Here is a 12,824-nt window from a genome sequence, read left to right as displayed (position 1 = left end):
ATTCTGAAGCGACAAGTTAAGCATCACTCTCCATCCAGCATCCAGGCTCTAAAAGAGGTTATTCTTGAAGAATGGAAAAAGATAGATGTTGCAATATGTCGCCAACTTGTTTATTCCATGCCTAGAAGACTTGGTGCTGTCCTTAAAAATCACAGCGGTCATACAAAATACTAGATGTAGTAGTTTTTGTTGCAGGGTGTATTCATTTTTGCTTCAACCAATTTGAGTAAAACTGAAGATTTTTTGATCTAAGTTATATTATTAACCTTAATTTCATGTTATGGAGTTAAACAAGTGTTCAATAAAACTCAGCCTTGTGAAAATTTTGGAAATTGTTCTTTTGTTCATTGAGCTACTGATTAAATTCGTACTTTTTAAAGGGGGTGTACTCATTTATGCTGAGCACTGTACATACAAACTATTGTAAGTTTTGGGCCTTTTTACAGATAATGGATTCAGTGCTCTATAGTTTTTGTATGTATTACACTTAAAGATTAAATCACATTTAATATAAAAAGCAATTCAATAAAAAGTCAATTCAAATATTGCAGAATATTAATATTAGGAATTAGAAGAATCATAATCAACAACCCACCAGCACCAGAGTTCAGACAGCCATATGAACAAAAGACACACAAGAGCTCACAGTTTAATAAAATCTGAAGCATTTACGGAAGGAACTAAAGATCAGGGTTCACAAGAGAGCCCTCTGGTATCTTCAAGATTTAAAGAAAATCACTTTGGAAGAATAGGTCAGAATCACACCTGTGCACTATGGGTAATTGGTTACTTCATACAGGTTGAGGCTGTCATTACAAACAAAGGCTTCTCCACTAAGTATTAAGTTAAAGCGTTCAGTACTTTTTCCCCTGTGTCTTTCTGCTTTATTACATGTACCTTTATTTATGGCCTTTAATGTTGTGAATTCTTTATATTTGTGGATTTATTGAATCAATATCAAATTTCTGGTGAAAATTTAATACGAGTAGCCTCACTGAAAAGAAAAAGATGAAGGGTTCAACACTTATTTGCTCCACTATAAAGAATATTAGAATAGTGATGCAAGTATTCTCATCTCACATTGCCACCCCAAACTGTATTTGACATGCATACACACCCAGGAGAAAGTAGGTGAATGGATGAGATTTATATTACAGACAAATGCTAATAATCTTCATGACCACAATGCTACACACTTGTGGAGAAGAATTTTACAATGAAATACTCATTACTTTTTATCAGTTAGATCCAGCAAAAATGCACACATTTTGACATCTCCTTTCATCATTTTCAGTTTAACAGCCATTTTCTGAGTTTACCCAGGTTAACCAGTTATGGCCAAAATCTTCCACTCTACATGATACTGGGAAATTTTTGGATTTTTGGAGTAAGATTCTCTTCATATCATCTGACAACAGTCGCGTCTTTTGCTCCACATGGCCAAACCACCTTAGTCTGTTTGTCCTGAACACAACACTTATCACCTCCGTATTAAGCCTTTCTCTTAACTTGATATTCATCCTTCTCTCACTTCATGACACTCCACGCATCCATCTGATCATTCTTATCGTTGTTCATTTAGGCAGATTTATTCTTCCTTTATTGGCCACATCTCACTCCCATACATTGTACTTCTTCTTACACAGCCTTCAATAATAGAGATGCGCTTTTACAGGTGAGAATGGGGGACAGCTCCTGAACTTTTTTACATTCACTTCTCACTCTTGGTTTCACTACTGTGCTCACAGCTCCTTCTGCACTCAAAGTGTCACCTAAGTAGCTGAACTTCCCTACTTTATGTCCAAATTTATACTTCCCGTATCTGCATGCTACACCCTTCTGACACATGTTCAACAAAGGTCTCATGACCTGAAAATTATACCACCATATGTTTTATACACACACTTCTGACAACCCATGCATCAGGCCGAGTTTCTCCCAACACCTCTAACTACACATGCCACATGGTCATGCACCTACCTCTGCTGTGCACTTGGCTTCTTCACCTCCAGCCATCACCTTGGTTTTTCCTGCATTTCTTAATCGTTCCATTTCGATATCTTGTCCTTCAATTCTGCTTCATTTTTTGTCATCAATGCAAGATCCATACAAAAGAGCTCCCATCGGGGTCCTTCACACAATTCTCTGGTTACTGCCTCCATCACTATTGTCGAAAACAACCAACTCAGAATGGATCCCTGGTGTAGCCCCACCTTAGCCCTAAAACTTTCACTAATCCCGTCTTCCGTCCAGACCACTGTTCGTGCTTCCTTATACAGTGCATCTGGAAAGTATTCACTTTTTCCACATTTTGTTATGTTACAGCCTTATTCCAAAATGGATTAAGTTCATTTTTTCCTCAGAATTCTACACACAACACCCCATAATGACAACATGAAAAAAGTTTAGAGATTTTTGCAAATTTATTAAAAATAAAAAAATTGAGAAAGCACAGGTACATAAGTATTCACAGCCTTTGCCATGAAGCTCAGAATTGAGCTTAGGTGCATCCTGTTTCCCCTGATAATCCTTGAGATGTTTCTGCAGCTTAATTGGAGTAATTGGATTTGGAAAGGTACACACCTGTCTATAGAAGGTCCCACAGTTGACAGTTCATGTCAGAGCACAAACCAAGCATGAAGCCAAAGGAATTGTCTGTAGACCTCAGAGACAGGATTTTCTCGAGGCACAAATGTGGGAAAGGTTACAGAAAAATTTCTGCTGATTTAAAGGTCCCAATGGGCACAGTAGCCTCCATCATCCGTAAGTGGAAGAAGTTCGAAACCACCAGGACTCTTCCTAGAGCTGGCCGGCCATCTAAACTGAGCGATCGGGGGAGAAGGGCCTTAGTCAGGGAGGTGACCAAGAACCCGGTGGTCACTCTGTCAGAGCTCCAGAGGTCCTCTGTGGAGAGAGGAGAACCATCTCTGCAGCAATCCACCAATCAGGCCTGTACGGTAGAGTGGCCAGACGGAAGCCACTCCTTAGTAAAAGGCACATGGCAGCCCACCTGGAGTTTGCCAAAAGGCACCTGAAGGACTCTCAGACCATGAGAAACAAAATTCTCTGGTCTGATGAGACAAAGATTGAACTCTTTGGTGTGAAAGCCAGGCGTCACGTTTGGAGGAAACCAGGCACCGTTCATCACCAGGCCAATACCATCCCTACAGTGAAACATGGTAGTGCTGTGGGAATGTTTTTCAGCGGCAGAAACTGGGAGACTAGTCAGGATAAAGGGAAAGATGACTGCAGCAATGTACAGAGACATCCTGGATGAAAACCTGCTCCAGGGCGCTCTTGACCTCAGACTGGGGCGACGGTTCATCTTTCAGAAGGACAACAACCCTAAGTACACAGCCAAGATATCAAAGGAGTGGCTTCAGGACAACTCTGTGAATGTCCTTGAGTGGCCCAGACTTGAATCCGATTGAACATCTCTGGAGAGATCTTAAAATGGCTGTGCACTGATGCTTCCCATTCAACCTGATGGAGCTTGAGAGGTGCTGCAAAGAGGAATGGGCGAAACTGGCCAAGAATAGGTGTGCCAAGCTTGTGGCATCATGTTCAAAAAGACTTGAGGCTGAAATTGCTGCCAAAGGTGCATCGACAAAGTATTGAGCAAAGGCTGTGAATACTTATGTACATGTGATTTCTCAGTTTTTTTATTTTTAATAAATTTGCAAAAACCTCAAATAAACTTTTTCATGTTGTCATTATGGGGTGTTGTGTGTAGAATCCTGAGGAAAAAAATGAATTTAATCCATTTTGGAATAAAGCTATAACATAACAAAATGTGGAAGAAGTGATGCGCTGGGAGTACTTTCCAGATGCACTGTACATTGATTTTAGTGGGGAAAAGTAACCATTCATCCACGTTCAACTTTCTCATTGCCTACCATTCCAAAGCTTGCTGGACACTGTCAAATGCATTCTCCAGATCTGTGAATGCATAACACAATTTCTTTTTCGTCTGTTGATTTTTCTGTTTTTGCCTAAAAAAGATCAAATCTGCTGTTCTCTTCCCCAGTAGCGAATGAGACTACACCAAACTTTCACCTAGTTGCCAGTTTTTTTCACTCTCTCAGCCACATTTACCTAAATTCCCCAAAAGCTTGATAATTTGATATGATACATATTGCAGAGTACTACCCTTTCCTATAAACAAGTATATAAACAAATCTAAAGAAAAAACCTGTGATTTATTTTAATGAGTTGAATACTAACTTTGATAAAAAAAAAAAAAAAAACTGTTCAGCTTCAATTAATACAGGGTGAGCCAAAATAAAGTACCACATTTCTCAAGGACACATTGCTCAAAGACACTGGTCCTTTAATAGTCGATCCCTTGTAATTTTCAATCGACAACATGCCTTGGTCTGGTGCACACTGTGCTTTCGCTGTTGAAGCATTCATCAAAATCAACAAATCCACCATCACTATACAAAACGCCTTCCGAATGCACTTCAGCATTCCTCCTAACGGTGACATCCCAATCAGAAAACAATTCTTCAGTGGGTGGCTATATTTAACCAAACAGGTACAACATTGAACAGAAAATCTCCAGGCCATCCTTGGACTGTACGAACGTCTGAAAACATCCAAACTGTAACAGCAACAATTTTGCAGTTTCCTAGACATTCAGCGCTCAAACCTGCTTCTGCTTTTGGCATTTCCAACACATCTTTGAGGAGGATTTTGCATGAGGACCTTAATTTTTATCCACACAAAATGATGGTAGTGCAGGAACTGACTGAGCCATAGAGAGTTTTACGCAAAGATTCTACAAAATGTTAATCGAGATGCCATAGTCATGTGAAGCTACAAGTCACATTTATATTTGAATGGTTGCGTAAATAAACAAAGCTTTTGCTATTGTGCTGAAATCAACCATCGTTAACTTCATCACAGACCCATGCACATTAAACATGTTACAGTTTGGTGTTGGCGTTGTAGGCTCTTACTTTTTTGAGGGGGGAGCAATGGTCACCATCACTTCAGAATGTTTTTCTGGCCCCAACTGGGAGAAATGGATGTGGTGCCTGCCTGGTTTCATACAGTGCAAAGATCCATGCGAGTTTTGCGGGAGATGTTTCTGGGGAAGATGATCTCCCTGTGTAGAGATTTCGGGTGGCCTTCATGTTCCCCTGATCTCACTCTGTGCAATTTCTTCTTGTGGGGCACTCTCAAGTCAAAGATATACACACACCGACGTCAAAAACCTTTAAGCCCTCAAGGACTATCCATCCATCCATTATTCAACCCGCTATATCCTAACTGCAGGGTCACGGGGGTCTGCTGGAGCCAATCCCAGCCAACACAGGGCGCAAGGCAGGAAACAAACCCCGGGCAGGGCGCCAGCCCACCGCAGGGTGCACACACATACCTATATCCACCCACCCACTAGGCACAATTTAGAATCGCCAATGTACCTAACCTGCATGTCTTTGGACTGTGGGAGGAAACCAGAGCACCTGGGGGAAACCCACACAGACACGGGGAGAACATGCAAACTTCACACAGGCAGGACCTGGGAAGCGAACCCTAACTGCGAGGCAGCAGCACTACCCACTGCGCCACCGTGCCGCCCACCTCAAGGAGTATTCGCCACGAAATCACTGCTATTTCCCTTGAAATTGTCAAACGAGTCATGCGCATGTTCAGAAATCGTCTTAAAGAGTGTATCCCTAATGATGACCACTACCCTTGAAGACATCATTTTTAAAACACAGTGAAAAAATCTATTTTGTATACCCTGCCTTGTGTTGTAATGAAATTTATTTTATTTTGTACCGTTTTTGTAGAATAGACATTTGAAATGTGCCAGTTTTTTTGGCTCACCCAGTAATAGTAGTTATAATCATTTGTATGTTTATGTGCTTTCTCATTAATACAGCTATACTCATTGCAGTCGTCCACCACATGGATTTAAACATCTACAGCCACAGTTGTGTTAGTATTAATGAAGGACTTAATAAGTAGCACTAGCAGGTAACAACTGGTGGAGTTGGAGTGGTATGAACAAAAAATTATCAGTAAATAAATAATTTGATTAAGTATTAACTAAGAGTTTTCAAGTGTAAAATGACATTATCTGTATAAGATTATATATAAATATTTTGTATTCAAATTAAACAAGTACAAATTATGTACTTTTATATTAATGTTTAAGTACAATTGAATTTCCTAAGCACTGCCATAAAGAATAGCACAGAGAGAGTGGAGATGAGAATGGTCTATTTTAAACTGACAAGTCTCTAGTAAGAGCCATCTTTTTTTCAAATTCATGTCATTTGCCTTTGGTCACTGTGCATCCCCATCTGGGCTCGCCATTTTCCTGGCTGTTCTTATTACTCATATATGCATTTTATTTCTCAAGGCACTTTAATTCCTTTGAGTGGATCATTAATTTGTTAGTGTCCACTGCTCCAGAAAAAGGAGTCATGTGCCAGCTCTTTTAAACTAAGAAATGGCAACTCTAAAGCAACAAAGGCAGACTCCATAAGGGACTATATTCAACCTATCCATGCCATAAGAATACAGAGTCATGCAGGCAAGAAGCAGCTGCTTACAATACAATAAAACAAACAACAAAAACTGTAGAGGAATGAGTGTGTGACAGAAAGGACACCCTGGTTTGTGGTCTTAACAAATGACATAGAATCTACTTACTACATCATTACATCAGGAAAAAGATATGACTTAACTAGAGGTTTTCTCAGGGCTTTTTCACACAGTGTTTCTTATCTACAAGTGTAGCTGTACAAATGAGTCAGGACAAGCACAACATATTTTGTATGGATTCAGATATGTAATATCAGCTACCTAAAACATAAAAATGCACATTATGTGCAGTTCTGCTAATAAGACAAGGGTATTTCTGATGGCTGCAATGCTTAGAATAGAGCACTCAAGGTAGTTTGCCATGAACAGTAAAAACACTGTACAGTATTCAGATTTTTTTTCAAGAACTATCATAAATGAAACCAACTTCTGTTTGTCGTTTTTTTTGAAATATACTCACTACCAGCTGACTCGGACACTCATAACAGCATTAAAACTTAAGACAGTGTAATGTATGCTTACTGGTCAGTCATGAACAAGGCATGCTCTATAACGATGTTTTGTAAAAAAAAACAGAATTCCAAACAAATCATAAATCAAAAAACATAAATCTTGCCTGATTCAGCTTCTGAAATTATTTGTCAGTCACTACGCAGTTGCAGTTGGAGTTTCAATACTAGCCATAACCACACAAAACACCATGTCTTAAATTAATGTACACAAAATAAAATGACATTTTTCAAATGGCTTCTAAATTTGTACAAATATTAAAAGACATTTTACTTCACATTGAAGAGTCACGATACCCTTTTTTACAATGGCACTTTGTAAATACAGTATGTACCGTACGTACTCCAAAAAAATCTTAAAAATTAGGTCATATTGAATGTAATATGGTTTTAAATAAACAGCACAAGTCTATTAATGAAAAAAAATTAGTGCCGTCCAACTTTGCCTGTAAATTTAATTAATTATCTGCACATGACATACCAGTTAAAACTTGTTAAATATTTCTTTAAAATAAAATAAAAGTTTTGTAATATTACTATTCATGTACCACCTTAAATTACAGAAAATCTCCAGCAAAATGTTTAGGATTATTACAGCCATCCCTCCAGGCAACACACATTCTGGAACAAACATATTATATATTACATTTGCATTAAAGCATATATAAAGATCTGCAAAGTGCATAGTTATCAAGATGCATTTCTGTTGTATATACTTGAAATCTAAGGGACATTTTTAAAATCAATTATTTAGATGGTAAGGAAACATTTAAATCACACATACCTTAAAAACGTACCATAAACAATTTCAGCTCCAGGTTAAAGGGTCAACCGTCTCATTTTTCCTGCAGAGCCTGTAAAAAGGTTTACTTGTTTATTTATGTCAAATTGATATTTTAACATTACACTTCTGAAAATGTACAAAATCTGCTATATCTACCACTCTTATTATTAGCATGTAATTAGTTATATATTTCTGAACATAAAAAGGAGCCTGTAAACTAGACTAAACAGAATATTTTTTTGGAAAAAATCTTTACTGTAAAGGTTTACAGTAAAAAGATGCGTCCAAAGAACTGAACCTATTCTGTAAATACAAAAAAACAGAAGCTAGATTTCAACCATTACAACCTAGTTCAGTGCATTACTACACTCCATATCGGTTTTACTTAAATAAAACATTTTCACAAATTATAACTGGCATTGTAGCTTGTCTGCCTTTTGAAGAGTTACGTCAACATCCTTATTTTATAAGGGAGTTTACCAAAGCCTTTTCACAACTGTATAGGACTCCCTGTGCGCTTCAAAGCCTAAAGTTAATCATATTAAACTCTGAAGGAAGTTCAGTTATTTAATTCAGGAACAGACAAGGGGGTGGGGGGGAGTCCAAACACATACAAATATTTGTATAGCTCCTATACCATACCACTATAGAGCAGAATGGGCCAAATGTTCTGAAATGAGCCCAGGGAATGTAGAAGAGCTGGTTTTAAAAGCAATACATCACAAAATGAAACAGCAATAAATAAGAAATTCATTTGTTTAACAATAACACTTGACACTCTTCATCAGCTTTGTATATGTCTGGTCTTAATTCATGGTCAGATGTACTACTTCAATTTATTTTAAAAAATCCAAAGTTGCTTGAATGTATGAAAGAGGGAATCAAGCTAATATCTATATATTTTGCCCAAGTATTTTACATACAGTAAACTGCATTTTGAAATAAACACTCCTTTAAATGGCCTTTGGCTTTTCTGTAACCTCAAAGGTAATAATGACCTAGGCACAAATCAGGAAGATAAAAAGCCACTAATGTAATGTTTGCTGTTTTACAGGTCTCTCTTCAATGACGAGCAACAGAAACAGAAAAAAAATTGCAGTTTTTAATTTAATATTCAGTACTTTTGATTAACTCTGACAAAATGCCTTCAGGGTTTTACACAAAAAAACTGATTGTTCAGAAATGAAACAAAAAGTATGTATAACTCTGTGCTAAAGTTGGTAAAGTATGGTAAATTCCATTAAAAATGAAAGTCCCTTAGAAGGCCAAAGGACACTGACTCAGTACTAAGCTAAAATTAGGAATAAAAACAAGTTTAATTTCTAACATTCTGCATTTGGCATTAAAATGAAATATTTATTATTTCTTTAAACAAACATGTTTGTCCTTAAACTGCACTTGAAAATATCATTCATCACTAATTAACTAAATATGAAAGAAATACAAAAATATGTTGAATACAATTTTCCCTAGAGAGAAAAATCAATGTTCTCCACCCTAAGGCCAGTCATAACCTACATTTTGCTGCCATCCATGTTGTTTAAATAACTTTTTACTAAACCCCTGAACAGTGGCACAACTGCAGCACAAGTGCATTATACAATTTATATGTATTGTTGTTACAAATATGCTACATTTACGTAAAATAGCCTGAATAAATGATGGATATGGGCATGAATAGGATATCAGGATCTCAGAAAGCACAAGATGTGGTTATAAACTCAAAATTCAATTTACATAAATGACTGTTTTATATGGAACAGAGTGTTAAAATTAATACAGCAACATCGTAATTACTAGAGTCCCTCTCCCCCCATTTTAAAGGGCATGGCATTTCAGCACCATACAGTCTGATTTATCCATTTGTAAGCTGTAGAAACACAAGTATGAATAAACCAGAAACCCACCACAGAACATGCTGAAAATGTGCAAGCTTCACACAGACAGAAAGTGGTCTGGGAGTTCAACCTAAGGTCCAATAATGGCACCACTAAGCCACACAGAAGCAATATTACCAGTGCAACTCAGGGGATATTCAGAAAAGCCTTCTAAATGTTTGATGAGATGAGTAAAAATACAGTAAATAATAGGTTTCACACAACACAAAATAATATTACAAATCAGAAGCAGTCAGGTTAAAAGGAAATATAGCTCTCTAAGAACCACCAAGATGATCAAACATAAGGCCAGGAATTTATCAGATCAGCACTTAAAATGAAATATAGACATGCCAAATGTCTGCTTAAGTAAAAAACTGCTAATACTGTGAATATTTTCAGTATTTTAACAGCAAGAGGTTTAAATGCATTACAAATTCCACACCCACACAAACATAGTGATGGCACACATTTCACATAAGCAATGAATAATTAAAAAATGTAATATCAGCATTAGAAAAAAAATGAATACATTAAAGTAAAATGTTGTGTTTATATTTTTCATCTCCTTTTAGAACACACTTCCTTATTGAAGCTTAACATTAAAGCAAAGTAGTAACTGAGCTTGATATATACAGATCGGATATAGGAAACATGATAAAACAAAGCTTTATTATATGTAAAACACTATGTAAAATGATGCTGTAATTCCAGCTGTCAAAGAAAGTGAAAACTGTCAGCATTCCTACAGAATGTTTATATTTTCCCTCACTATCACAACATAAACTCATAGTGAATTCACGTATAACACAGGCAATGAAAAACATCAGGCATGTTCATATTTCTAAATGTGAATTTACAGCTGAGAAGAATAGTGGCCACAATGTTATTTAACATATTCCAAGAAGAGAACAGCACGACTAGACTTCAAAGGCAGCTAGCCTGACTATAACACTTTATTTAAACTTTAAAAGGATAACTGTCTGTGTGTCCGGTTGTTTTCTATGTGTCTGTCATTCAACAGATGATGCGTCACTAACTCTGTTAAAAATCCCAACAAAATGGCACATAACAGAGACATGTATTGCATGGTCCACTGTAAACATTAATGCTGAGGTCTGTGTTGCTTACTTAAGAGTTCAACTAGTCTTAAGACAGGTAGCAGAGCTAGTATCAAATAAACATGTTATGTTCTGTCTGTTCAGTGATGCCAAATAATCACTAGTAGGTTGGTAGGCATGTTTCTAGCTTAAACTCAGCATTACTATTCTTATCACTGACTCACTGAGGAACTATAAATATCAATATATGTGAATTTCCCCTTGGGATTAATAAAGTATCTATCCATCCATCCTAGAATAGAATAATCTTCAAACACAAGGCATAATTTTAACATTTCTACCCATAATGTATTGTGAAATATAAAACATAAAATACAAAAAAAAAAACCAAAAAACTACAGAGCAAGATGACCATCTGTACCTCCAGTATATGACTTTTAAATTAAAAAGGCTAGGTAATATGAATTTCCCCTTGGGATTAATAAAGTATCTATCTATCTATCTAATCATTGGTATTTAGTTAATTTTTACTCCCCCTGTTTGATTGGGTTTTTCTCAAAGTACTTCAAATCCCCAAAGATGTGCCAGTTACGTTGACTGGATGTTTCAAACCGGCCCCATTTAATAAGTTTAGGTATGTGCAAGATAGAGCCCAGCAACAGACTACATTTTTTTCAATAAGTTACAAGCAGTAAATTGAGATCTTACTAAATAACACCTCATTTCCGTTCCATTCCATTTTTTGTCAACTAAAAGAATCTGAAGTTAATAAGTAATACATTTTATTTATATAGCATCTATCCCATGCTGTTCATTGTTTAGAAGGAATCACAAAAGAGTTGGCTGTTTGGTGGGGACTGTACTGCAAAGTTAAATAAATGTCTACATAATAAGAAAAGTACGTAGCCTCTCAAAAATATTTATGATGTCATACATACATATAGTAAAAGGCATCACAGTAAAGAATTCATACATATAATAAGCCTTTATTTTGAACTCTTACCCATTTTAGACTGTACTTTTGCCGTTTAGAAAAAGTATTTATGTAAGACAGATAAAAGCCAAGACGTATGATGTACCATTCAAATTTTGTGAATTAACAAGTAGGCTGTAAAATAGGGTTCAGTTCATTTGTGAGGGTTTTTTCAGCACATACATCAATGTTTCTAGCTAATGTTGTGATGTATTATCATATTAATATCCTTTCTAATTTTATGGATAAACAGGGTTGCATAGTAAACCATTCATACATACAGTATATTACACTTCTCGTACAAACTCTTATTTACTGTAGATGCCTGATGCATGCCTATATAATGATATTTCTTAATAACTATGCCTATTTTTGCCTTTAATATTAACTCACAGCTGAAATGGTTAGAAAAAGTATTTATGCATCCATTTTCCCAAAACAGAAACACATATAAAGAAAAGAAATAAAAACAAACATGAATAATATGTTATTTGCAGTCACTAAGACACAACTACAACTAAATTTTGGTATCTCAATTTCTTAAAGCACACTTCCACTTCTAAACATGCAACAAAATTAAAAAAGACCAACATGACCAATCTTATTTTTTTTTTTTTTTTTTTAAAATATGGAGAGAAATTATTTACAACTTCACATTACTCACTATGTACATCTGAACCTTTCAGTTTGTTTTTTTTTTTAAATAATTTTTAAGTTTATTTTTTGTGAATTCTACTGGTGACAGTTGACTAGTGAACAACTGAATACAAGGTTATTTGCAATTTAATGTGTATTTATTTAATGGAAACCAAAAATCATTGTGCAGCAACACTGTGCCACTATTTCTAAATAAATGAATCAGTACTATGTTTAATTTGATCATGTCTCTGTATAAAGACAGATATTTGGGCAGATAAGCTTAGATGTATCACATCACATGCACTGTAGTTCTATTGGGGACTGAAAAAAATGTTAATATATGACAAATAAATAGGCGATTACAATGGTCTATACTGAAACAGATTTTGTTTTTGGATCAAACATTGCACAGCATAAAAG

General features: G+C 36.1%; 1 protein-coding gene across 9 annotated transcripts in view; it reads right to left on the bottom strand.

Annotated features, from left to right (window-relative positions):
* taok3a (TAO kinase 3a) overlaps positions 1-12,824 on the bottom strand; it is a 155,187-nt gene that overhangs the window by 81,586 nt on the left and 60,777 nt on the right. For 4 of the 9 annotated variants that reach the window (XM_039772995.1, XM_039772993.1, XM_039772992.1 and 1 more), the window contains exon 2: positions 7,855-7,924. The gene's annotated coding sequence lies outside the window, so the exon portion shown is untranslated. Of the gene's footprint in view, positions 1-1,980; positions 2,165-7,854; positions 7,925-12,824 lie in introns of all 9 variants that reach the window. The other 5 variants (XM_039772999.1, XM_039772997.1, XM_039773000.1 and 2 more) reach the window with 2 other exon arrangements.

Source organism: Polypterus senegalus, chromosome 12 (assembly GCF_016835505.1).
Source record: "Polypterus senegalus isolate Bchr_013 chromosome 12, ASM1683550v1, whole genome shotgun sequence".
NCBI classification, from domain to species: Eukaryota; Metazoa; Chordata; class Cladistia; order Polypteriformes; family Polypteridae; genus Polypterus; species Polypterus senegalus.
The sequence above is the reverse complement of the archived record's forward strand: the minus strand, read 5'-3'. Positions and strand labels throughout refer to the sequence as shown.